The sequence below is a fragment of the Hibiscus syriacus genome, unplaced genomic scaffold (assembly GCF_006381635.1).
Source record: "Hibiscus syriacus cultivar Baekdansim isolate YM2019G1 unplaced genomic scaffold, ASM638163v2 tig00109949_pilon, whole genome shotgun sequence".
In the NCBI taxonomy this organism is placed as follows: Eukaryota; Viridiplantae; Streptophyta; class Magnoliopsida; order Malvales; family Malvaceae; genus Hibiscus; species Hibiscus syriacus.
Genome location: NW_024062537.1, coordinates 439,770 through 461,497, shown reverse-complemented (window position 1 = coordinate 461,497; position 21,728 = coordinate 439,770). Strand labels below are relative to the sequence as shown.

Here is a 21,728-nt window from a genome sequence, read left to right as displayed (position 1 = left end):
CAATTAAGTAAAAATATAAATATACAAGGGTATAAAATAAATTGAAAGAAATTAAAAGAATAAAAAAGTAAATAAAATTAGATTCTTAATTTCTAATTATAGAGACAATATATAATCGACTTAGGTTTGACCAGAGTCCCCGCGGAGTCGCCAAGCTGTCGTAACCGATTTTCGTCCGGGCACGAAATTTTTACTTGGAGGGAAAAATAATGTGGATAAAAAATGATTTTGAAATAAAAAAATGTTTTGGGATCGACCTTTTTGGGTTAGGTATGTCGAATACCTAAAATCATCTTTTAAAAGAGTTTTTAATAAAACATCAGTTAAAAGATAAACTGATATGCGTTTAACCAAATATTCATTCTTTTTTAGAATAAAAAGGGATTCGTGGTCGGTTACGTTTGAAGAAGAATTAACATCCCACAATGCTTAAAATTGGTACATGTTGATTATAAATTGTCTCTAATAATAGAATTTAAGAATTCGAATATAAATTTAATTTATAATCGTATTATTTCAAATTTAATATGATATTTCTAAGGAAAATATTAAATATATATATATATATATATTTAGAATTTTGTAAATAAGACATTTATTTAAAAATATCAAAAAATAACATTTATTTGCTTTAAGATTATCTTTTTCTTTAATATTAATAAATAAATAAATATTAATAATATAATAATTTTTCTAAAAAAATAATACAAACTAAATAAATATATATAATTTAGATGTGGGTGTGGAGGATGTGGGTCCTTGACTGGTGTCTTGTCCTTTATTGAGATGCTGCTAGAACTTCCATTGAAATTACTCATGGGCAACACTAGATTCAAATTGGCATCTATCTCAACAACGGAGTGTTTGCTTGGGTTTAAGTCTGCTCCAGGTTTTCGAACTATGGGGTTTTTGAACGAGAGCACCGGTTGGGATTGAGCATCACGAGAAAGGATGATATTCATTTAGATGGGTTTGAGTGGCAATCCAGGGGCTTTTCGATTTGTTACTGTATCTTTTCCTTTGTTTTTAGCTTTGTTGTGATGAGAAGGGTGTCTCACGGTTTAAGGGTTAAAAGAGGCTTTCCCATTATACTAGGAAGGGGTTGCAACAACGCTTTCTGAAATAGGTATATTTGTGACATAGTTATTTTCTAATTATGAAACCTCTGCACCTTCCCCTGCAGGTTTTCCAGAATCCGGGTGTTCATCACCTTCCAAAGGCAAATATCGACATTGTCATCGGCTGGTTTAATGTCCTTCTTCGGGCCACGTCGTTGACGTTTTTCGATCATCATCCAAGGGTCGAAGAACTTGGTTGGGACTTGGTTTGGTTTGGGAATCACTTCCGAATTTGGACTGGGCTATTGGGAATTCTCACCATTCATGTTATGTTCTGACACAAGTACAACAAGATTTGGGCAGATATCCTTCACATGACCATAAATTCCACATTCAAAACAAACAGTTGGTAGAGCCTCATATTCCACTATTTGAGTTCTGCCATTGATGTTGATCTTCGAAACAAGAGGTTTGAGTAAGTTAATGTTCACGGCCATTCGAGCGAAGCGTCCGCGACGCCCATAATCAGTTTGATAATCTATTTTAATCACAGAACATACTCTATGGCTTTAATCATGCTTCGTTTGTAGCAAGTAATTGGTAAACCTGGTAAATGAACCCACGCCATGATTCTGCTGGGATGCGATTGGGTCGGGGGAAAAATCGACGAACCACGGTTCAACTGTCAATAATGGCCGAAGATTGTCCAAGGTCCATCCGATAAAACCTTCAGGTAATCTTGTCTGCATGAAAACTTCACAAGGAAATAGTCATTTTCAATGTCGATTAATTTAATCGGATGGGAAGGCTTCCATATGTTGTAGACACGGTTGTGTAACGTTCTGCGGCCAAGGACCTTCACGATCAGAGTAAAATCCTGTTATGAACTTCCTGCAACTTCAACAATAAGGAGAACAAGGTAGAAAAGAAAGGTTTCAACAAGGAACACTAAACCTGGATAAGAAAGTAGCCGCAGCCAAATGTTTAACAAATATCATATCCCCATCTTTAAGTCATCCTAAATATTTATACTAATATTTCTGCCATATAATTAAAATAAAATCCCACTAATAACTCAACAATATATTCAAGTGATCCCCTTGACAGTTGTAATGGTTCTGCTTTCCCATTTGGTCCTTTGTTTAAAACAATACCATCCTTTGAAAAAAAAAAAAAAAAGAACCTTGTCCTCAAGGTTTCAAGAAAAATAAAAATACGACGTTCCTCCATGCTCACCGCGCCATCAAACTTTAGTGACGCAGTCCAAGAGGAGATCACCTTGAATTTGTGGCCGTAAACAAGAAGCAAACGCTCCAAAAGGAGAAAATCGAGACTAGATCAGTGCCTCTACCAACAGCATTGAAAACAAGGAACCCATGAAGCGCAGTGCAGTTATCAGCAAGCTTTCTAATACAATCGAGGCACAAGCCAACGATCTCCTTGCCAACTAGCCTATCCCACTGAACAAGAATTTGTGAGTCCAGTTTGTCATCAACCACGACCTTTTGTTGAGCCAAAATGTGAAATGGTTTATGTATCAACTTGACAGTCAAATCTACAAGAGGTAGTGGTATAACTTGAGTTAACGAATTATCAACACTAAGCATGAAAACATAAAATGGTGGATGAATCATCAAATCAATAGGTAAATCTAATTTATGAGCCACATTCCAACTTCTTTTCAGTATTCTAAAAATTCCAAAATAGCGCTGCCCCTATTTTTGGAAGTCAACCCAATTCATGGGCAATTGAGACTCCAAAACTCCATTAATCAAACATGACTTGACCACAATTTTTTCAAAAAATTCCATGGATAACGCTCCAAGCCTATAGCCAACAATCACCTCTAAAATTCCAATATCTTTTACAATTATTGGTACATCAAGTTCCTTAGGTGCTTGAAATTATCTTTTTGATAGGATATTAAAATCCCCATATATGTCCCAAACTTGTTGGAAGTTCCAAACAATGGCTAGTTTAGGTACTCAATTGTAATTCATCACTCTTATAGAAGTGTTTCTAAAGCCAAATGCAACATCGGTGCCACCCAAACTCCTAGTGATTTGGACCATATATTTCCCCATTAACAATTGTCTAAACACATACGGGTCATTATCCTCAACAAACTCATGGGCACTATTAAGCATTTTTGAATAACCTTGTTCAAGCTTTCCAGAAGCATCAATACTTTTAAGAAAGAACGTCTTTGTTGGAAATCCTTAAATTAAGGAGATTCTCTACCTTAGTTCTAGGAATTTCCTTGTAAATATTAGTCATAATCTAATTACTGATTTTTAGGGATAGACTTATTATTAGAGATTATTTCCTTGTAAATATTAGAGATTATTTCCTTTTTTATTTTTTTTCTGTTTTGTTAAAAAGGGTGTACTCTTATTCGAAGAAATAAGACTTTTCTTCTTCCTAAATCTGTTCATGGTATCAGAGCCATAGGATTCATTCGATCCTACTCATTGTCTCTCATTTCTCTTCTTAAACATTTTTTTCTTCTCTCATGGGTGATATCAATGAAACCCTCTATGAGATTGAGATCTCACAAATTACTCAAAATCACAGCCAAGGAATTCCTCAAACTGACCTTAGCTCCTCTCTTACAATCACAAATCATCGATTAGATGGAAAACAATTCCTACAATGGTCACAATCTGTCTTTATGGTTCTTCGTGGCTGAGGAAAAATTGGGTACATCAATGGAGACATTCCCCGACCATCATCGACAAAATATGGTTATGCAACTTGGGAGCTTAACAACTCAATGGTCATGGTTTGGCTTATAAATTCGATGGAAGGTAATATAATTCGAACTTACCTTTTCTTTAAAACTTCCAAAGAAATGTGGGATGCAATTAAGGAGAATTACTCGGATCTTGAAAATGCTTCCCAAGTATTCGAGATCAAATTAAAGTTGAAAGATATTCGGCAAGGAGCACTTGAAGTCACTCAATATTACAACAACCTAAAGATCTTATGGCAGGAGTTAGACAAGTATTATGAAGCTGATTGGAGCGAGGGTTCGGAACACACCAAGTTCATGGATCATATCAACAAAGAGCTTCTCTATGAGTTCCTAGCAGGACTAAATCATGATCTTGATGAGGTCCGAGGACGAATACTAGGCAGAACCACACTACCAACCATTGGAGAAGCATTTGTTAAAGTAAGGAGGGAAGAGAAACGGCGTCTTATAATGTTGGGAGACACAAGAGAACTAAAACCTTTGACCACAGCTGGTCATCGTCCTTCCGAGAACACTGCTCTTATTTCGAAAGGCCCACAGTCTCAAAGGTACAAGGATGGAATTGATTCCGGTTCAAATAGGCCATGGTGTAGCCACTGTAACCGGGTTGGACATACCAAGGAGAAATGCTTTAAACTCCATGGTTATCCTGGAAAAAATCAGAAAGAAAACAAGGCAGCAATGATATCTACTACTGAAGAAGATGCCCAGGATGTTCTGCTAACCAAAACTCAACTTGAGTCTCTTCATAAACTCCTCAGGACTCCTACAACCAGTGGATCACTAGCTATTCAAGGTACTGCCTTAAATACTACACATGAAGCAATCTAGATACTAGATTCAGGTGCATCCAACCACATGACATGTAATCTAAGTTTGTTTCACATATATTTACCTTGTCATGATCACTCACAGATTCGTATAGCTGATGGATCTTACTCCTCGGTGGCTGGAATTGGAACGATCAGACTTACTGAAAAATTTTCCATTGATAAAGTTCTATATGTTCCAAATCTTTCTTGTAATTTACTCTCAATTAGCAACCTTACCAAGGATGAGAAAGTACTTGCTGAATTTTCTGCTTTTGGTTGTGTGGTTCAGGAACAGGAATCGGGGAAGATGATTGGCACTGCTAAAGTTGATGATGACTTATATATTTGGAATAAAAACAATTCACAAGAAGGGATGGCCTTATCTACATCGAAAGAAGAATCTATCATGCTATGGCACCGTAGACTAGGACACCCTAATTTTATCTACTTGAAGAAACTATTTCCTCTACTATTTCTAAATAAGAAAATAAGTTCCTTGAATAGTGAAGTTTGCCAACTGTCTAAACATACTCGTGTCCCTTATCCTTTGAAACCTTATGTTCATTCTCAACCTTTCTCTTTAATCCACATTGATCTATGGGGAGCCAGACGAGTAAAAATGTCACAGGGGCTAGGTGGTTCATAACATTCATTAATGACCACACTAGAGTTTGTTGGGTATATCTCCTCAAAGAAAAAACCGAAGTCTCTAGAGTCTTCCAAAGTTTTCATTCAATGATTCGAACTCAGTTCAATTCCAAAATTCGTACCCTTAGAAATGATAATGGGAGAGAGTACTTTAATTTTATCCTAAGCCCTTATCATTCTGAGCAATGAATCATACATCAGATTTCTTTTCCCGATACCCCTTAACAAAATGGGGTTTCCGAGAGGAAAAACAGACACCTTGTAGTCATGGCCCGTGCTCTTATGTTTACTATGGGTGTACCGAAGTATTTATGGGGAGAAGTTGTTCTCACTACATGTTATCTTATAAACTGACTCCTATCAAAGGTATTAAACTTTCAAACACCTTTACATACTCTTCAAAACAAATTTCCCTTGTTTCGTGTTCCTAATCTCCCAACCAAAACTTTTGGTTGCAAAGCATTTGTCCACAATCATCAACCTAACCGATCTAAACTTGATCCTAGAGCCCACACTTGTGTCTTTCTTGGATACTCACCTACACAAAAGGGGTACAAGTGCTATTCTCCAACCCTACACCAGATGTTTATGTCCCTTAATGTTACTTTCTTCGAAAATGAGCCACATTTTTCAGCCACTCATCTTCGGGGGGAGATATTTAGTGAAGATGAGACCTTGAATAACCTTTTCATTATACCTCAAGACTTTATCAATCCTACCACCACTACAAAACCTACTGAAAATGCTACAACCACTACTGAAAATCCTACAGCCACTGTAATTCCTGATTTGGACCCTATTTTACTCGACTACACTATGCAGGAACAAGAACAAGGGTGATTAATCATACAAATGAAGAAATATAGCCCCCTCCTTTTGAAAAACAACAAGAAAAAACTCAGCAGCTTCGTGTATACTCTCGGAAACATCAGCTTCCAGAAACTGAAACAGCAGTGCTAATGCCATCTTAACCCGAAGACTGTCCTGAGGAAGAAGTCTCACCTCTTTCGTCTTCCATCTATCTCCCAATTGTAGTTAGAAAGGGCACTAGAAGCTGCACTCAACATCCCATTTCTCGGTTTGTATCCTATGGGAACTTGTCTAAATCCTACAATGCCTTTATTTCTAATATTAACTCTGTAGAAACTCCAAAAAACATAGAAGAGGCTCTTAAGTCAACCAAATTGAAGCGAGCCGTGTTGGAAGAAATAAAGGTTCTTGAAGACCATGGAACGTGTGAAATATCTAAGCTACCTACTGGAAAGAATACCGTGGGTTGTAAGTGGATTTTCACTACGAAAATTAAACCAGATGGGAGCATTGATTGATACAAGGCTAGACTTGTGGACAGGGGTTTCACTCAAACATATGGGTTAGACTACGGGGAATCATTTGCACCAGTGGCCAAACTAAATACTATTTGAGTGCTCTTCATTGTTGTCAATTTAGATTGGCCTTTGATCCAATTGGATGTAAAGAATGTTTTTCTCAATGGAGAATTAAACGAAGAAGTCTACATGGATTTACCGTCCGGATTCGAAGGAAGCAAGGGTTAAGTATGCAAGTTGAAGAAGTCTTTGTATGGACTAAAACAATCCCCCAGGGCTTGGTTTAATCGTTTTTCCAAAACCATGAAGAGTAGACATTATATTCAAGGTCAAGCTGATCACACTTATTCTACAAACACTCGGCTAATGGGAAGTGTTGTATTCTCATTGTATACGTTGATGACATAATATTGACAGGAGATGACTCTATTGAAATTGAAAGACTAAAAGAATTCTTAAGTCTTGAGTTTCAACTTAAAGACTTGAGGAATCTTAGATATTTTCTTGGAATGGAGATAGCAAGGTCAAAGGCAGATATTTCAATCTCTCAAAGAAATTATGTTCTTGATCTACTTTCTGAAGTCATACTGTTGGGTTGCAAACCAGCCGATACTCCCATGGAACCCAACCTTAAATTAGGAACTGATAAGGATGGAGAAGAGGTAGACAGGGAGATATATCAAAGGTTAGTGGGAAACTTATCTATCTTTCTCATACTCGTCCAGACATAGAGTTTGGAGTAAGTGTTATTAGTCAATTTATGCATGCTCCTAGGGAGAAACATTTGGAAGCTGCCTACAGGATATTGAGATACTTAAAAAGGACTCCGGATAAGGGGTTGCATTTCAAGAAAAATGTAAATCGAAGCATAGAAGTCTACACTGATGTAGACTGGGCAGGTGTTGTTAATGACAGGCGCTCCACAAGTGGTTATTGCAGCTATGTTTGGGGTAATCTCGTGACATAGAGGAGTAAAAAGCAGTCAGTTGTGGCACGCAGCAGTGCTGAAACTGAGTATCGAGCTCTGTCCCAAGGTATATATGAAGGAATGTGGCTACAACGGCTAATGGGAGAACTAAAATTATCCTATACAACACCTATAATACTAAACTGTGACAACCAGGCAGCAGTTAGTATAGCTCACAACCCTGTACACCATGACCGCACCAAGCATGTGGAAATCGATAGTCACTTTATTACAGAGAAAATTAACAAAGGGGAAGTTTGTGTTTCATATCTACCTACTCGACAACAAGTAGCAGATGTGTTAACCAAGAGCTTGAGCAGAAAAAGGTTCGAAGAAATTATGGGCAAGCTAGGTTCGATTGACATCTACACTCCAACTTGAGGGGGAGTGTTGGAAATCCTTAAATTAAGGAGATTCTCTACCTTAGTTCTAGGAATTTCCTTGTAAATATTAGTCATAATCTAATTACTGATTTTTAGGGATAGGCTTATTATTAGAGATTATTTCTTTGTAAATATTAGAGATTATTTCCTTTTTTATTTTTTTCTACTATGTTAAAAAAGGTGCACTCCTATTCGAATAAATAAGATTTTTCTTCTTCCTAAATCTGTTCAGTCTTAGATGTGTTTTCACTAAATATAACATTTATATGTCCAAATTTATACCCCTCAACTAAAACATTGATATTTAGTTGAAAACTAACACTATTTATCATTTTCATACCTGCACTTCTTTGTCCATGATGTTGGAATGAAGTTTTAGAATTCCCAAAGAAGCCTGCTATTACAAGTTCAAAGACTAATTTCCCTTCGGGATAAAAAGAACGTTATGGTCAGTATCTTGCACCGAAAAAAATCCTTTTGGCTTAGTAAAAATATATTTGAAGTGATTCAAAAGCCCTTGTGACTTTGACATCTAGAGCTCTTTCTTTCCAACTCATTTCATCAATCGATTGAAGCTGGTAATGTACCAATTGAGGTGTCTGTTGACCACAAAATAGTTTTCCACATAACTCCCAACACCATCTCAGATACTTCTAATTCCAACTTTTGAACCAAAGTTTTAACATTAGATTCTTCCTCAAACTTAGCATCGTCTTATTCCTCAATGTTATTGTTCAATGATAACAAATGAAGAGCCTTGCACTTATGAGTGACAATGTATTGTTCATCACAGTAGTTGTCGTATCCATTTTATTCTTAACTCAGAGCTTTAACTGCTGATAAAGGTCGAGCGAGCTTCTGATTTGAAAAACATTTTACTTCAGCAGGTTTATCATAATTTAGCCCAGGTTTATTGGCCGTGGACAACAATAGAGCCATCTCCTCAAAATGACCCTGTATCATTGCTTTATAATTTTGGAAATCATCTCCCTTTCCACCCTTAATTGATTTAGCGACAAATTCGGTGTTTGTTGTCATTGGCAATTTATCGAACACATAGTGAACCATTGTGCTTGGGTTGTCTCGATTAGTTCATTTAAATCTTGCAATCATCGCCTTGGTGAAATTTTCCCAACATGTTAGCTGATGATGCTGCTTCATCCATAGATACCATCGACGAGCTATTCCTTCAGGGTGCGTTTGGTTTACAGAATGTAAGATTACCAGTGGGAATAAAAGATTACCAGAGAATAGGATTACTGAGAATGTTACATTACTGTATTTGGTTGGTTTGACAGGAGTGTAAGATTACAGTATTTGGTTGGAGGAATAAAATATAACTGGAATGTATATTTTACCAAATTGTCATTGTTCTATATTTTTTAACAAGTGAAATTCTAAATATTTAAATAAAAATTATTTATATAAAAATTCTATCAGTTGATAATATATTACTTGAGTATTTAAATATATTATGTATTATTTTAATTTTAATTAATATTAAATTTTACATAATTTATGTAAAAATATATTAAAATTTTACATAAACATTTAACTAAATATTTACATTGTGGAAATTAATTTCGGTTCATACGTGACGCGTTCACTTTTCAATCAATAAGGTTTACATTCTAAATAGGTGAATCGCCGACGGCCAACAAAACCACTTTATTTTTATTAATATCGTTAAATATGTGTTTATGAATCATGGAGAACAAAGAATATCCTTTGTTAAAAATCGTAAGCAAAAGAACAATTGGGTTGTTATTTTCCTAGACATTGAGCTAGGAAGTTATGGAAAAGAGAATAATGAAATGAAGTGAAGCTTAACATGTCCTTGAAAAACATAGTTGTTCTGTTCCAAGATAGTGAACACAATAATCGATTCTATTTCGAAGACATATAGAGCTAACCTTGCAAAAAGAATGATCATACATGAAAAAGGAAAAGAAAAAAAAATCCATAGCTACCATTTAAAAGATGATGTTAAGTTGCAGGCGAAGTTCGAGCCAACTCATTTGGTCTAAAAAAGATGTGAACAGAGGTCAGAGAGAGTGTTCTAACCTATATATATTGCACGAAGCATTTCTTTTAGGTTACTAACATCATGATGCAGTTGAGATAAGAAAGTAGCAAGATCATCTCCATCAAGCAAATCAAGTGTTGTAGAATTATGTTTTTCTAAGACATCATCCAATGCAGAGATGTAGGAATCATCCCTTGATTGTGCCTTGTTGATAAGGTCATACATCATATCTGTCACTTTAGACATGGCCGATACCACTACCAACTTTCTTTCTGAATCATTGCTAATAATTATATCTGCGACATTCTTGATCCTCTGGGAGGTCCCAACACAAGTGCCCCCAAACTTATGGACAGCCCACATGTCTCCCTTGGGAAGATTTACTTCATCCATCGATTTCTCTACAGAAATATCTGTAAATGAGAGAGAGTAAAGATGTAACTTTTAAATATCAATAACCAGTAGTAAATAACCTACAGACTATTTGATTAAGCAAATATGTGATATATGTAATCATGTAAATCAGGCCAACATTAATTACAATGTTTATCCTAGCAGATATTTTCTATTGGTTGAAAAGACGGACTAGTCAATTCGCTAGATCAAAGGACATATAAAAGTCAATCCATATAGTTTAATCTCTGAAATTTAGTCTCAACATTTACTGGAGTGGAATCGAACAAATTGCATAGAGTGTCAAATTTAAACCATAGGTTCAGCTTATGCATTATTAAGGTAGCGATGAGACAAAAACTGAGCTAATATAGCAACAATATTACAAAAATTAAATTAAAAACTAAAAAACCATCATCATTTCTTTCTTTTTTCTGTTATCTTATTTTTACTCTTTATGTTTTGAAGACAAGAGTAGCTCCAGGTCTCTCTCTCTTAAGGAAATTATACATGGAAAATCTAAATGAGGTACAAAAGTGGATCAAGGTAAAAGAAACAGAAGTCCAAAGCTAAAGTTGTAGAAAATTATCTCTGGTACTGATTAACATTTAGATGATTTTAGTAAAGCCTAGAACCTAAATCAATGAACAAAGAGATCCAATACCCATTGACGCATACACACGGATAAAATACATAAGTTACACAACAAATAAATTCCGTAGAAGTTCGTCTTAGATAATGACCACATCAGATAGCAATTGCAGATACGTCAATGATAGATACCAGAGAGAAAACTGAAACAGGCTTCAAGAGTAAAGATATGAAATGAATCCAAAACTTGCTATTAAAAACATGAAAGAGAACTACATGTAAAACAAACCTGATACTGAAGTCTGGGCATAGATAGTTAATGACTTCCCTCTTTCCAACCGAGAACCAATATTTAATCTGGAATACATAGATAATAAGAGAAACTCATTAGTGTCTTAGTAAAATATTTTTTGATAAAAATTGGAGGTCTCATTAAAAACTCCCTTTGTATTCGTCCACATACTAACAATTAACGAATATTAGAATGAAGAAAAGAGTACCTCATATTTCATTAAATAAAAGGACAGGTTATTTGATGACATGTCCAAACAAATTACCCAGATCCTCCATATTAGCTACTTAAGTGTTTAAATTTATATTGTGGTGGGAAAGAAAACAAGGGTCCACATTTTCATTAAGCAATTAGCCTATTATTGGAGTTTGAATTGGCCGAATCTCAATTGTGGATACATATTTGAGCATTCAACACATCAATAGCCTATGCCTATATTACAAGGACTCCAACCGTAGTTTTACATAGCGAAAGAGAGGCTCTAGGCATTAAGGTCCTTACAACACCATAGGCACAAATCATCAAAAGCACTCATCACAGTGAAGTAAGTCGGTAGGTTTTCAAGATTTGCTTAGAAACACGACCGTAATCATAAAGACAGGAATTAAAGTAGCAAAAAGTTCAACCATAAAAAATAAATTAAAAGACGCAATCGATCCATATTGAACTAAAAAGTTCATTTGTTATTCATAAAAATATAAACAATATAAATATATTCACACTTCTTCCTCTCTCTTTTTCTTTTCTTTCTTTCTTAGATTTTTTATAAGCTACAAGCATATCAAGTCAAAATTTGGGAACGAGATCAATCTATATACAACCGCTGTCCAATTTTTTATCTCCTTGCATCTAAGTTATGTACTTATAATCATAATCGAAATAAGACCAGATCGATTTTACCTCCATGAAATTAAAAACATTAAAAAGGAAGAAACACTTCAAACATGCTTAAAGAGAAGAAAAACGAGATAAATGGATAAATAACGCGTTATAGCTATCATTTGGCCAGCAATAAGCATCATTTTCTGAGAACCAAACAGAGTTTATAGAACTGAAGCGGAAAAACTGAAAACCTGTAAAGAGGAAAAGGCTTAGGAAGAGAAAAAGGAGCGGCATTGAGGAGAAGGAGAAGAAGCAGGGATCTTCCGCATAGGCAATGAGGTAGATGAGAGGAAGCGTGAGGAGCCGGATATCGTGGCTGAGAAGGCCGCCATTAGCATCACTTGCAACAGTTACAACCACCACCTCTCCAAGCAAGACTGGAGTGGAGAAGAAATCTAAACTGGAGAAGAATTTTTGGCAGAGGCAAGCTCAAGGGGAAAAAGAAGATACCGTACAGAGGCAAGTTCACGGGGGAAAAGAAGGGTATTTTAGCCCTTAGCAGTGAAATAAAATAATACCCAAATAAAACACCAAAATTTACTGTTGATATTAAAATATTATCTTCATTTGAAAATCTTATTCAACTAAACATGAATATCCAGGAAAAATATATACCGGTTGGGAATGTAAAAATCCTTGATCCAAACGGGTTGTCAAAGTAAAATGCAGCGGTGGTAATTCGGAGATTATCCTCTGTTTGGTAAAACTTGAAGAACTCTTCAGCATTAGAAATCCATGATTATGGATATGTTCCATCAAACTTATATAACTCAACATTAATCAGTTCTGGGGAGAACGAAAACTTAGCTTCCATCTCCTCTTTCACAGTAGCCTTTCGCAAATAAACTTGAACTTCTCCAGATTCTCCAATTACTGTTCTAGTTTCGTTCATTTGACCCACATGAGTTGCTGTCAACTATAGTTGTCTTGTTATCTTTTGCTTTTGTAGTGTTCGGATCGATTCAGCAGTGGTAACCATTTCTTTCGACTCTCAACGAAAGCACCAAATGTTATGAACTTCCTGTAATTTCAATAATAACAGTAGAGAAATAGAGAGAGGATAACAAGGTAGAAACGAAAGGTTTCAGCAAGGAACACTGAACCTAGATAAGAAAGTAGCCGTAGCCAAATGTTTAACAAATATCATATCCCCATCTCTAGGTCATCCTAACATATTTATACTAATATTTCTACTATAAAATTAAAATAAAATCCCACTAATAACTTACAATATCTTCAGGTGATCCCCTTGACAGTTGTAACGGTTCTACTTTCCCATTTGGTCCTTTGTTTATAACAAATCCATACTTTTAATTGCCAAATGTTGAATCCGGTTAGAGAAATGGATGAAGGGGATCCCATCTCTTTCACCAACACGGACGTCTTCATCTAGTAATTCGATATCTTCATCCTCAATGTCAATTAAATCATCATCGGGTTGGGCAGTCGAAGGATGGTTTTGCATAGGGATTCAAATTGAGGTTGTGTCGCAGAATAGCAATCGCTATATTGTGATCACGGCCACATCCGATATCGTTATTGAGCAAAATCGTTGTATAAAGCAAAATCACACTCATAGTGACTGCAATTTAACGAATAAATGTCGATCGCCGCTCCCGTTATTCCTCGTTACACCAAGTTAACACAACAACACCAACTATAAAAAATCACAAAAAAATCCTTCACTTTGAGGAATTTCAAATGAATAACTGATTATTTTACCTTTCTTCTTGCTTCTTCTAAATGCAGCTAGGGCTCTAAAAAGCTGACCCGACATGCAAAACTGATTGAAATCGACTAGAGTCAAAATTGTTTTTAACTTGTGTTGTAGCGATTCGAAATCGACTCGAGTCAGAACTAGTGTTTACTTGAACCCGAGTTGGACCTGGAAATTGTGAATTTGCACCCGAATTGCACCCGAACTGCACCCGACCTGAGAACAACTTGAACCCGAATTGAACTGAAAAAATGATACTTGAACCTGACCTGCATCCGACTGATATGAACCTGAACCCGAGATTGACCTGGTAAATAACTGGTATTACGTGGCCTATTTTCAACCTGACCTGTTTTTAACCTAACTTGTAAATGATCCAACTTGCTATTGACCTGATTCAATATTTATCTGACTTGACATTTACATGACTTACATATTACTATGAACGAAATTATAAGATTTTAATAAAATTATGAGTTTTTGATTTTATAGTATAATTAAAAAATTAATATGATTATTTTTTAAATGTTATAATAAAATATTTATTATGATAATTACATTAATAAATAGACTTATTATATAAAACATGATTAATAAAATTATTGGCCTTGAACAATGATTAAATGTAAATTAATATAGTTTAATTTATGTAAATTATATAGTTTAATTTATTTAAAGAAAAAATAATATTAATAATGTAAGTATTTATTATGTAATTTATATTAACGTTTTACATGATTAATACAAATAATTTTGGCATTGAAATGATAATTAATTTTATAATAAATGAATATTGGTATTGAACGAGATTAATTCTCTAAAATATGAAAAAAAAAACTATACATTTAAATTTTGTAAAGAAAAATTATCTAACAATTATAACATACATAAAACATAATATAAAAGATAAATTTAATTGATAATGATAATTTAAATAACATTTGATATAAAATTTGAATAACATTTGAGTTGAATACAATAAAATAAAATAAAAAAATAGTATTTTTTTAAGCTATCAGATCTTATGATAAAAATGTTATAAGGCTAAAAGCCTAAATTTACTACCAAAAATTTCTTCATCGAGTTTCTATGTCAAAATAGATGCCAAAATTGTTAAATTATAGGTAACTTTTAAAGCTACCCATACAAAAATAAAATATAAACTTAAATATATGAAGAAAAACAACTTTCAATTGAGAATGATCACCAACATCAAAATCGATTAAATTTCATAAAACTCATTATCTCTGTTGAATGAGATATTTTACAAAGTGATAAAAGAGTGGTAAGCGAACCAAACAATCTGGCAGATTATTTCGCTACACAATTCTGATTACATCTGCAGACAACCTTTTACCAAAGAAGGGACCTAACTATACGTGATCACCGACTAACTAATTAGAAAATAAATGTCATGATGATTTTTTATGTAAATACCAAAACGAACGCAAAGATATGCGAAAAACATACAAAAAGCCATGAGAATCGTGTAAAATTAATTTAGTTGACAACCTTTGTTACAAGAGAACTAATACTCATTAGCGGTTGTCAACTAATAATAAAATTAATATTACCGTCAGTTAAATAAAAATCAAAGAGAGAGAGAAAAAACCACATAAAATATTGAAAATTTTGGGTTAAAAATGGGAACGGTAATGCACTTTTTTAATCAGACATCACACGAGAATGTTAAAAAAAAAATTTGCATATAAATTCACACACTACAAATCATATTATTAATCTTGTAATTCAAATAAATTACTATAATCATTAAATCAAATAATATGTTTTAGTTAAAAATTTATAATATTTTATTTTTTAAAACAATAATCGACGATATATACTATGATTTAATATATTAATTAATGAGGCACAATCTAATGCTTTGGTGCTTAAGGATTACGTTCATGATTGAAAGTTTACCAAACCTAATAAAATAATAATAATTCTTAAAATTAAAAAGGAACCAATTTTTTATTAAAAAATCACTATTATCAACGGGTAGTTCCGCTGTGCGGCGCTTAAAAAATGGTTAATATATAGTGTGATCGGTTAAACAAGTGACCGGTTAAAATTTAGATCGATTATGTTATATTATTTAACCGGAAATATTATTAAGTACAATAACATATTAGGTAACGCTTATATAATGTAATAGATAGCTCTTATATAATAAAATAGGTATTTAACCGGAAATATTATCAAGTACAATAACATATTAGGTAGCGCTTATATAATGTAATAAGTAGCGCTTATATTGACTTATTTTATAAGTAAATCGGTATATTTATACCTGTAACATTGCAAATTTACCTATTACATTATAATTATCGGTTTCGATATTTTTTGGATCGATACTTTTTATAAATTTATTGACACTATATGCGTTCACCTTTTGTCATTTATAGACCGGTTTTATCATATTTTTACATGTTATATTATTATGGATCGATACATTTTTATAAAGTATCGACACTTTATTGGCGCTATAACTTCTTCTCTTATTAATTCAAAAAGTGTCGATACTTATAATAAATTATCGACACTTTCAACATATCCGGTAACGCTTTACTTGTTTTGTCATTTCGAGACCGGTTTTGTCATATTTTTATATGTTATATTGTTATGGATCGATACATTTTTATAAAATATCGACACTTTATTGGCGCTATAACTTCTTCTCTTTTAAATTCTAAAAGTGTCGATACTTATAATAAATTATCGACACTTTTAACATAACCGGTAGCGCTTTACCTGTTTTGTCATTTCGAGACCGATTTTGTCATATTTTTACATGTTATATTGTTATGGATCGATACATTTTTATAAAGTATCGACACGTTATTGGCGCTATAACTTCTTCTCTTATTAATTCCAAAAGTCGATACTTATAATAAATTATCGACACTTTCAACATAACCGATAGCGCTTTATCTGTTTTGTCATTTCGAGACCGGTTTTGTCATATTTTTACATGTTATATTGTTATGGATCGATACATTTTTATAAAGTATCGACACTTTATTGGCGCTATAACTCTTCTCTTTTAAATTCCAAAAGTGTCGATACGTATAATAAATTATCGACACTTTCAACATAACCGGTAGCGCTTTACCTGTTTTATCATTTCGAGACCGGTTTTGTCATATTTTTACCTGTTATATTGTTATGGATCGATACATTTTTATAAAGTATCGACACTTTATTGGCGCTATAACTTCTTCTCTTTTAAATTCCAAAAGTGTCGATACTTATAATAAATTATCGACACTTTCAACATATCCGGTAGCGCTTTACCTATTTTATCATTTCGAGGCGGTTTTGTCATATTTTTACCTGTTATATTGTTATGGATCGATAGATTTTTATAAAATATCGACACTTTATTGGCGCTATAACTTCTTCTCTTTTAAATTTCAAAAGCGTCGATACTTATAATAAATTATCGACACTTTCAACATAACCGGTAGCGCTTTACCTGTTTTGTCATTTCGAGACCGGTTTTGTCATATTTTTACATGTTATATTGTTATGGATTGATACATTTTTATAAAGTATCGACATGTTATTGGCGCTATAACTTCTTCTCTTATTAATTCCAAAAGTCGATACTTATAATAAATTATCGACACTTTCAACATAACCGGTAGCGCTTTACCTGTTTTGTCATTTCGAGACCGGTTTTGTCATATTTTTACATGTTATATTGTTATGGATCGATACATGTTTATAAAATATCGACACTTTATTGACGCTATAACTCTTCTCTTTTAAATTCCAAAAGTGTCGATACGTATAATAAATTATTGACAATTTCAACATAACCGGTAGCGCTTTACCTGTTTTGTCATTTCGAGACCGGTTTTGTCATATTTTTACCTGTTATATTGTTATGGATCGATACATTTTTATAAAGTATCGACACTTTATTGACGATATAACTTCTTCTCTTTTAAATTCCAAAAGTGTCGATACTTATAATAAATTATCGACAATTTCAACATATCCGGTAGCGCTTTACCTGTTTTGTCATTTCGAGACCGGTTTTGTCATATTTTTACCTGTTATATTGTTATGGATCGATACATTTTTATAAAATATCGACACTTTATTCGCGCTATAACTTCTTCTCTTTTAAATTTTAAAAGTGTCGATACTTATAATAAATTATTGACACTTTCAACATAACCGGTAGCGCTTTACCTGTTTTGTCATTTCGAGACCGGTTTTGTCATATTTTTACATGTTATATTGTTATGGATCGATACATTTTTATAAAGTATCGACATGTTATTGGCGCTATAACTTCTTCTCTTATTAATTCCAAAAGTCGATACTTATAATAAATTATCGACACTTTCAACATAACCGGTAGCGCTTTACCTGTTTTGTCATTTCGAGACCGGTTTTGTCATATTTTTACATGTTATATTGTTATGGAACGATACATTTTTATAAAATATCGACACTTTATTTGCGCTATAACTCTTCTCTTTTAAATTCCAAAAGTGTCGATACATATAATAAATTATTGACACTTTCAACATAACCGGTAGCGCTTTACCTGTTTTGTCATTTCGAGACCGGTTTTGTCATATTTTTACCTGTTATATTGTTATGGATCGATACATTTTTATAAAGTATCTACACTTTATTGACGATATAACTTATTCTCTTTTAAAAAAGGTAAAATTTACCTGATATGTTGAAAGTGTCCATACTTTTTATAAAAAGGGTCCATACTTTTCGATTCGACTGCAGCAACAAACAAACAAACTTCGCTTTAGAAACGCCTTCTGAAATGCAGCAACAACTACGCTTCGATTTCAAAAACTCGTCCGTTCTATCTATTTTCAGAGGATATTTAGCTATGACCTTTATATTTTCATCGGATATGTTATTTATATTTAATCGATACAAATAAAAAAGTGTCGATACTTTTATGTCAGGTGTCGAATACTTTCGAAAGGATAATTACGCATTTCTTTGAAAGTATCGATAATTTATTACACGTACTTACGAAAGTATCGACACTTTTAATATATCCGGTATCATTTTACCGGTTTTATCATTTTGATACCGATTTTATCATATTTTTACCTGTTATATCGTTGTTTGATCGATACATTTTTTTAAAGTATTTACACTTTATAGACGCTAAAACTACTTCTCTTTTAATATATTTTTTGAAAGTATCGATACTTTATAGGCGATAAATTTACTTCTCTTTTAAATTAACGAAGTGTCGATCCTTATATTAAAGTATCGATACTTTAAATATATTCGGTACTAATTTACCGATTTTATCATTTCAATACTGGTTTTGTCATAGTTTTACCTGTTATATCGTTGTGGATCGATACATTTTTAATTTGAATCGACACGAACCGACAAGTTAAGTTTGCTGGTTACATAATTTTTTAATATTTCTTCATGACTTAGACCTACTATATTATTATTAGTCAATATTTCCAGTAACACTAAACTAAATTTATTAAATATCTTTTAATATATTCGATAACACCATATATTAACCGTATATTAATCTGTCGTTTATGACACATTCTTTACCTTGGACGCACAACGCAGAATCCCCTACTTAAAAAGAAAGGAAAACAAAAGAGCGTTCGTACATAAAATCCCCGCAATCCACGGTGAACAGTGTATTGGTTGACACGTGCATCCACCAGCTTGTCCCTACAAAGCCGCGTGGTCCCACGTGGACAATTGTACACCTTGTCGGGAAGGAGAAATAAGTCTTTGCCTCGTCTCGCGTGTTTCATTTTTTTCCTTGTCCGATTTACGCCACGTGGTTTGATCTCACTCGTCGGGTGCTTCTGTTCGTACGAAATAAATGTGTTTTTTTTTTTAACTCCCTATCGGTTTCTTTTCTTCCCTTTCTTAGGTATCGCCCACTTTTTCCATTTAGGGAGTAAACCTTTTTTTCAATTAATTAATTTGTTATTCTTATTCCTAGGATTAAAATTAGAGGTGAATATTCGATTGATTCGAGTTAAATAAAAAAATTTAAGTTATTTAAATTGACGAGTCGTATTTTACAATTTAAATTTAACTTGAAATTTGAGATATTTTACAACTGTTAGATTTTAGAGTTTATGATTTAAGGTTTAATGTTTAAGATTTCTATAAACTATATATTTTATATATTTTATACATATAATATATATATATATATATAAATTATAGTTTATAAACTATATACTTTATATAGTTTATACATATATAGCTTTTCAATATATTCACCACATAAATGTTATCACCCATTTTATTCGAGTGGTGATACGCACGTGGCATTTCATATTATAATATGAAATATAATAAATAATGTGGGTGTAGTATATATATAGTATAGTTTGGTGAGGAAGTAAAAAAAAGATGGTAGAAACGACCATTAAACAAGGAGGTAGGTCAAGTAGAAAACATCCCATGAAGAAGAAAGAAGGAAATGTCATTAGCATTTTCAACGCTAGCAAAGGCATTACAATCTCTAAATTAAAACCAATTAGAGATGTACCGTCAGGTACTTCCAGACAAGATTCGAGAGAACCAATGAGAGAATAGGGGAAGGAGCATTTCGATCTCATTCCCATGACATATAAGGAGCTTTATCAACAGCTTTTTGACGCACATGTGTGTTACCATATCTAGAGAAACCTTTAAAGCCCCCATACCCCAGGTGGTATGACGAAAATGCGCACTGTGAATATCATGGCGGTGTTCCGGGGCATGCTATTGAAAACTGTCTTGCCTTTAATAGGATTATCCAAAGAATGCGCAACATGAGATGGATTCATTTCAACAATTCATAATCACCCAATGTTGCACATAACCCTCTGTCTAATCATCAAGAGAATGAGGAAAATGCAATCACCAAGGAGAAGGATAAAAAGGCCAAAACTAGAGTTTCCAAAGTGAAGTCACCTCTTGCTTGGGTATGGAGGCAAATGATAAATGCAGAGTTTCTTGCACCACATCCTAGCACATTAGAGTCCAAAGGTGGCGGTCATTGTTATTATCACAATGAGGATGGACATGATGTACAAGAATGTGCCGAATTTAGAGCCTTGATCCAGCTAATGATGGACAGAAAAAAGCTGGAATTTTACGATGAAAGCAAAGACACTCCTGAAACAGAAATTTGTGCGTCTGGAGGTACTTCAAAAGAAGCCATGATAAGTGAAACGATTGAGAAATGGGGAGCAAGTGTAGATTAAGGAAATCTAACATTTTTACAGTCTCTCATATTTTGATGTGTAATTCGTTTTGGTCACCTGTTGTAATTTTGTCTTTGAATTTTCATTTTATTCAATTTAATCCCTGTTTACATTTCTTATATTTTGCAAATTGGTCCCCTAACTTTCTATTTTTCTCTTGCATCTCATTTTTAGCATCAATTTGATCCACGAATTTCAATTTATTCGAATTCAGTCCTTTAAGTTTCTTATTTTATTTTTCCCTACTCTTTTATTTTGTTTTTTTTTGCTTACTTTCAAAATCTAACATTTCTTTCTTTCATTTATATTTTATTTTATTTTTTCATTTTTTTGAAAATTTAACATTTTTTACTTTTTTTTATTTTTTATTTATTTCCTTGAAATTTTATTTTCTTCATTTTTTTCATTATTCTTTCTTTTAACTTGTTTTTATATTTTTATATTTTTTTATGTTTTATTTCATATTTTTTTATTTATTTATTCTATTTTATAATCTAACATTCTTTATGATTTTTTAGAGGAATTCCAACCAATCAAAGACAAATAATTTGAATCGAGTTTTTAAATTTTAATTTTTGCAATTAAGACAACCACCAAATTAAATGGTATCGAAAAGGTAGTTCAAGGGTGCTAATATTTCC

General features: G+C 33.2%; 1 long non-coding RNA gene across 1 annotated transcript; it reads right to left on the bottom strand.

Moving 5' to 3' along the window:
• Window positions 1-10,172: 10,172 nt before the first annotated feature.
• Window positions 10,173-12,520, bottom strand: LOC120210991. Its single transcript, XR_005524553.1, has 3 exons — window positions 12,327-12,520; window positions 11,251-11,318; window positions 10,173-10,390 (listed from the first exon to the last, which is right to left on the bottom strand). It is a non-coding gene; the product is annotated as an uncharacterized LOC120210991 (long non-coding RNA).
• Between the last annotated feature and the right edge of the window lie 9,208 nt (window positions 12,521-21,728).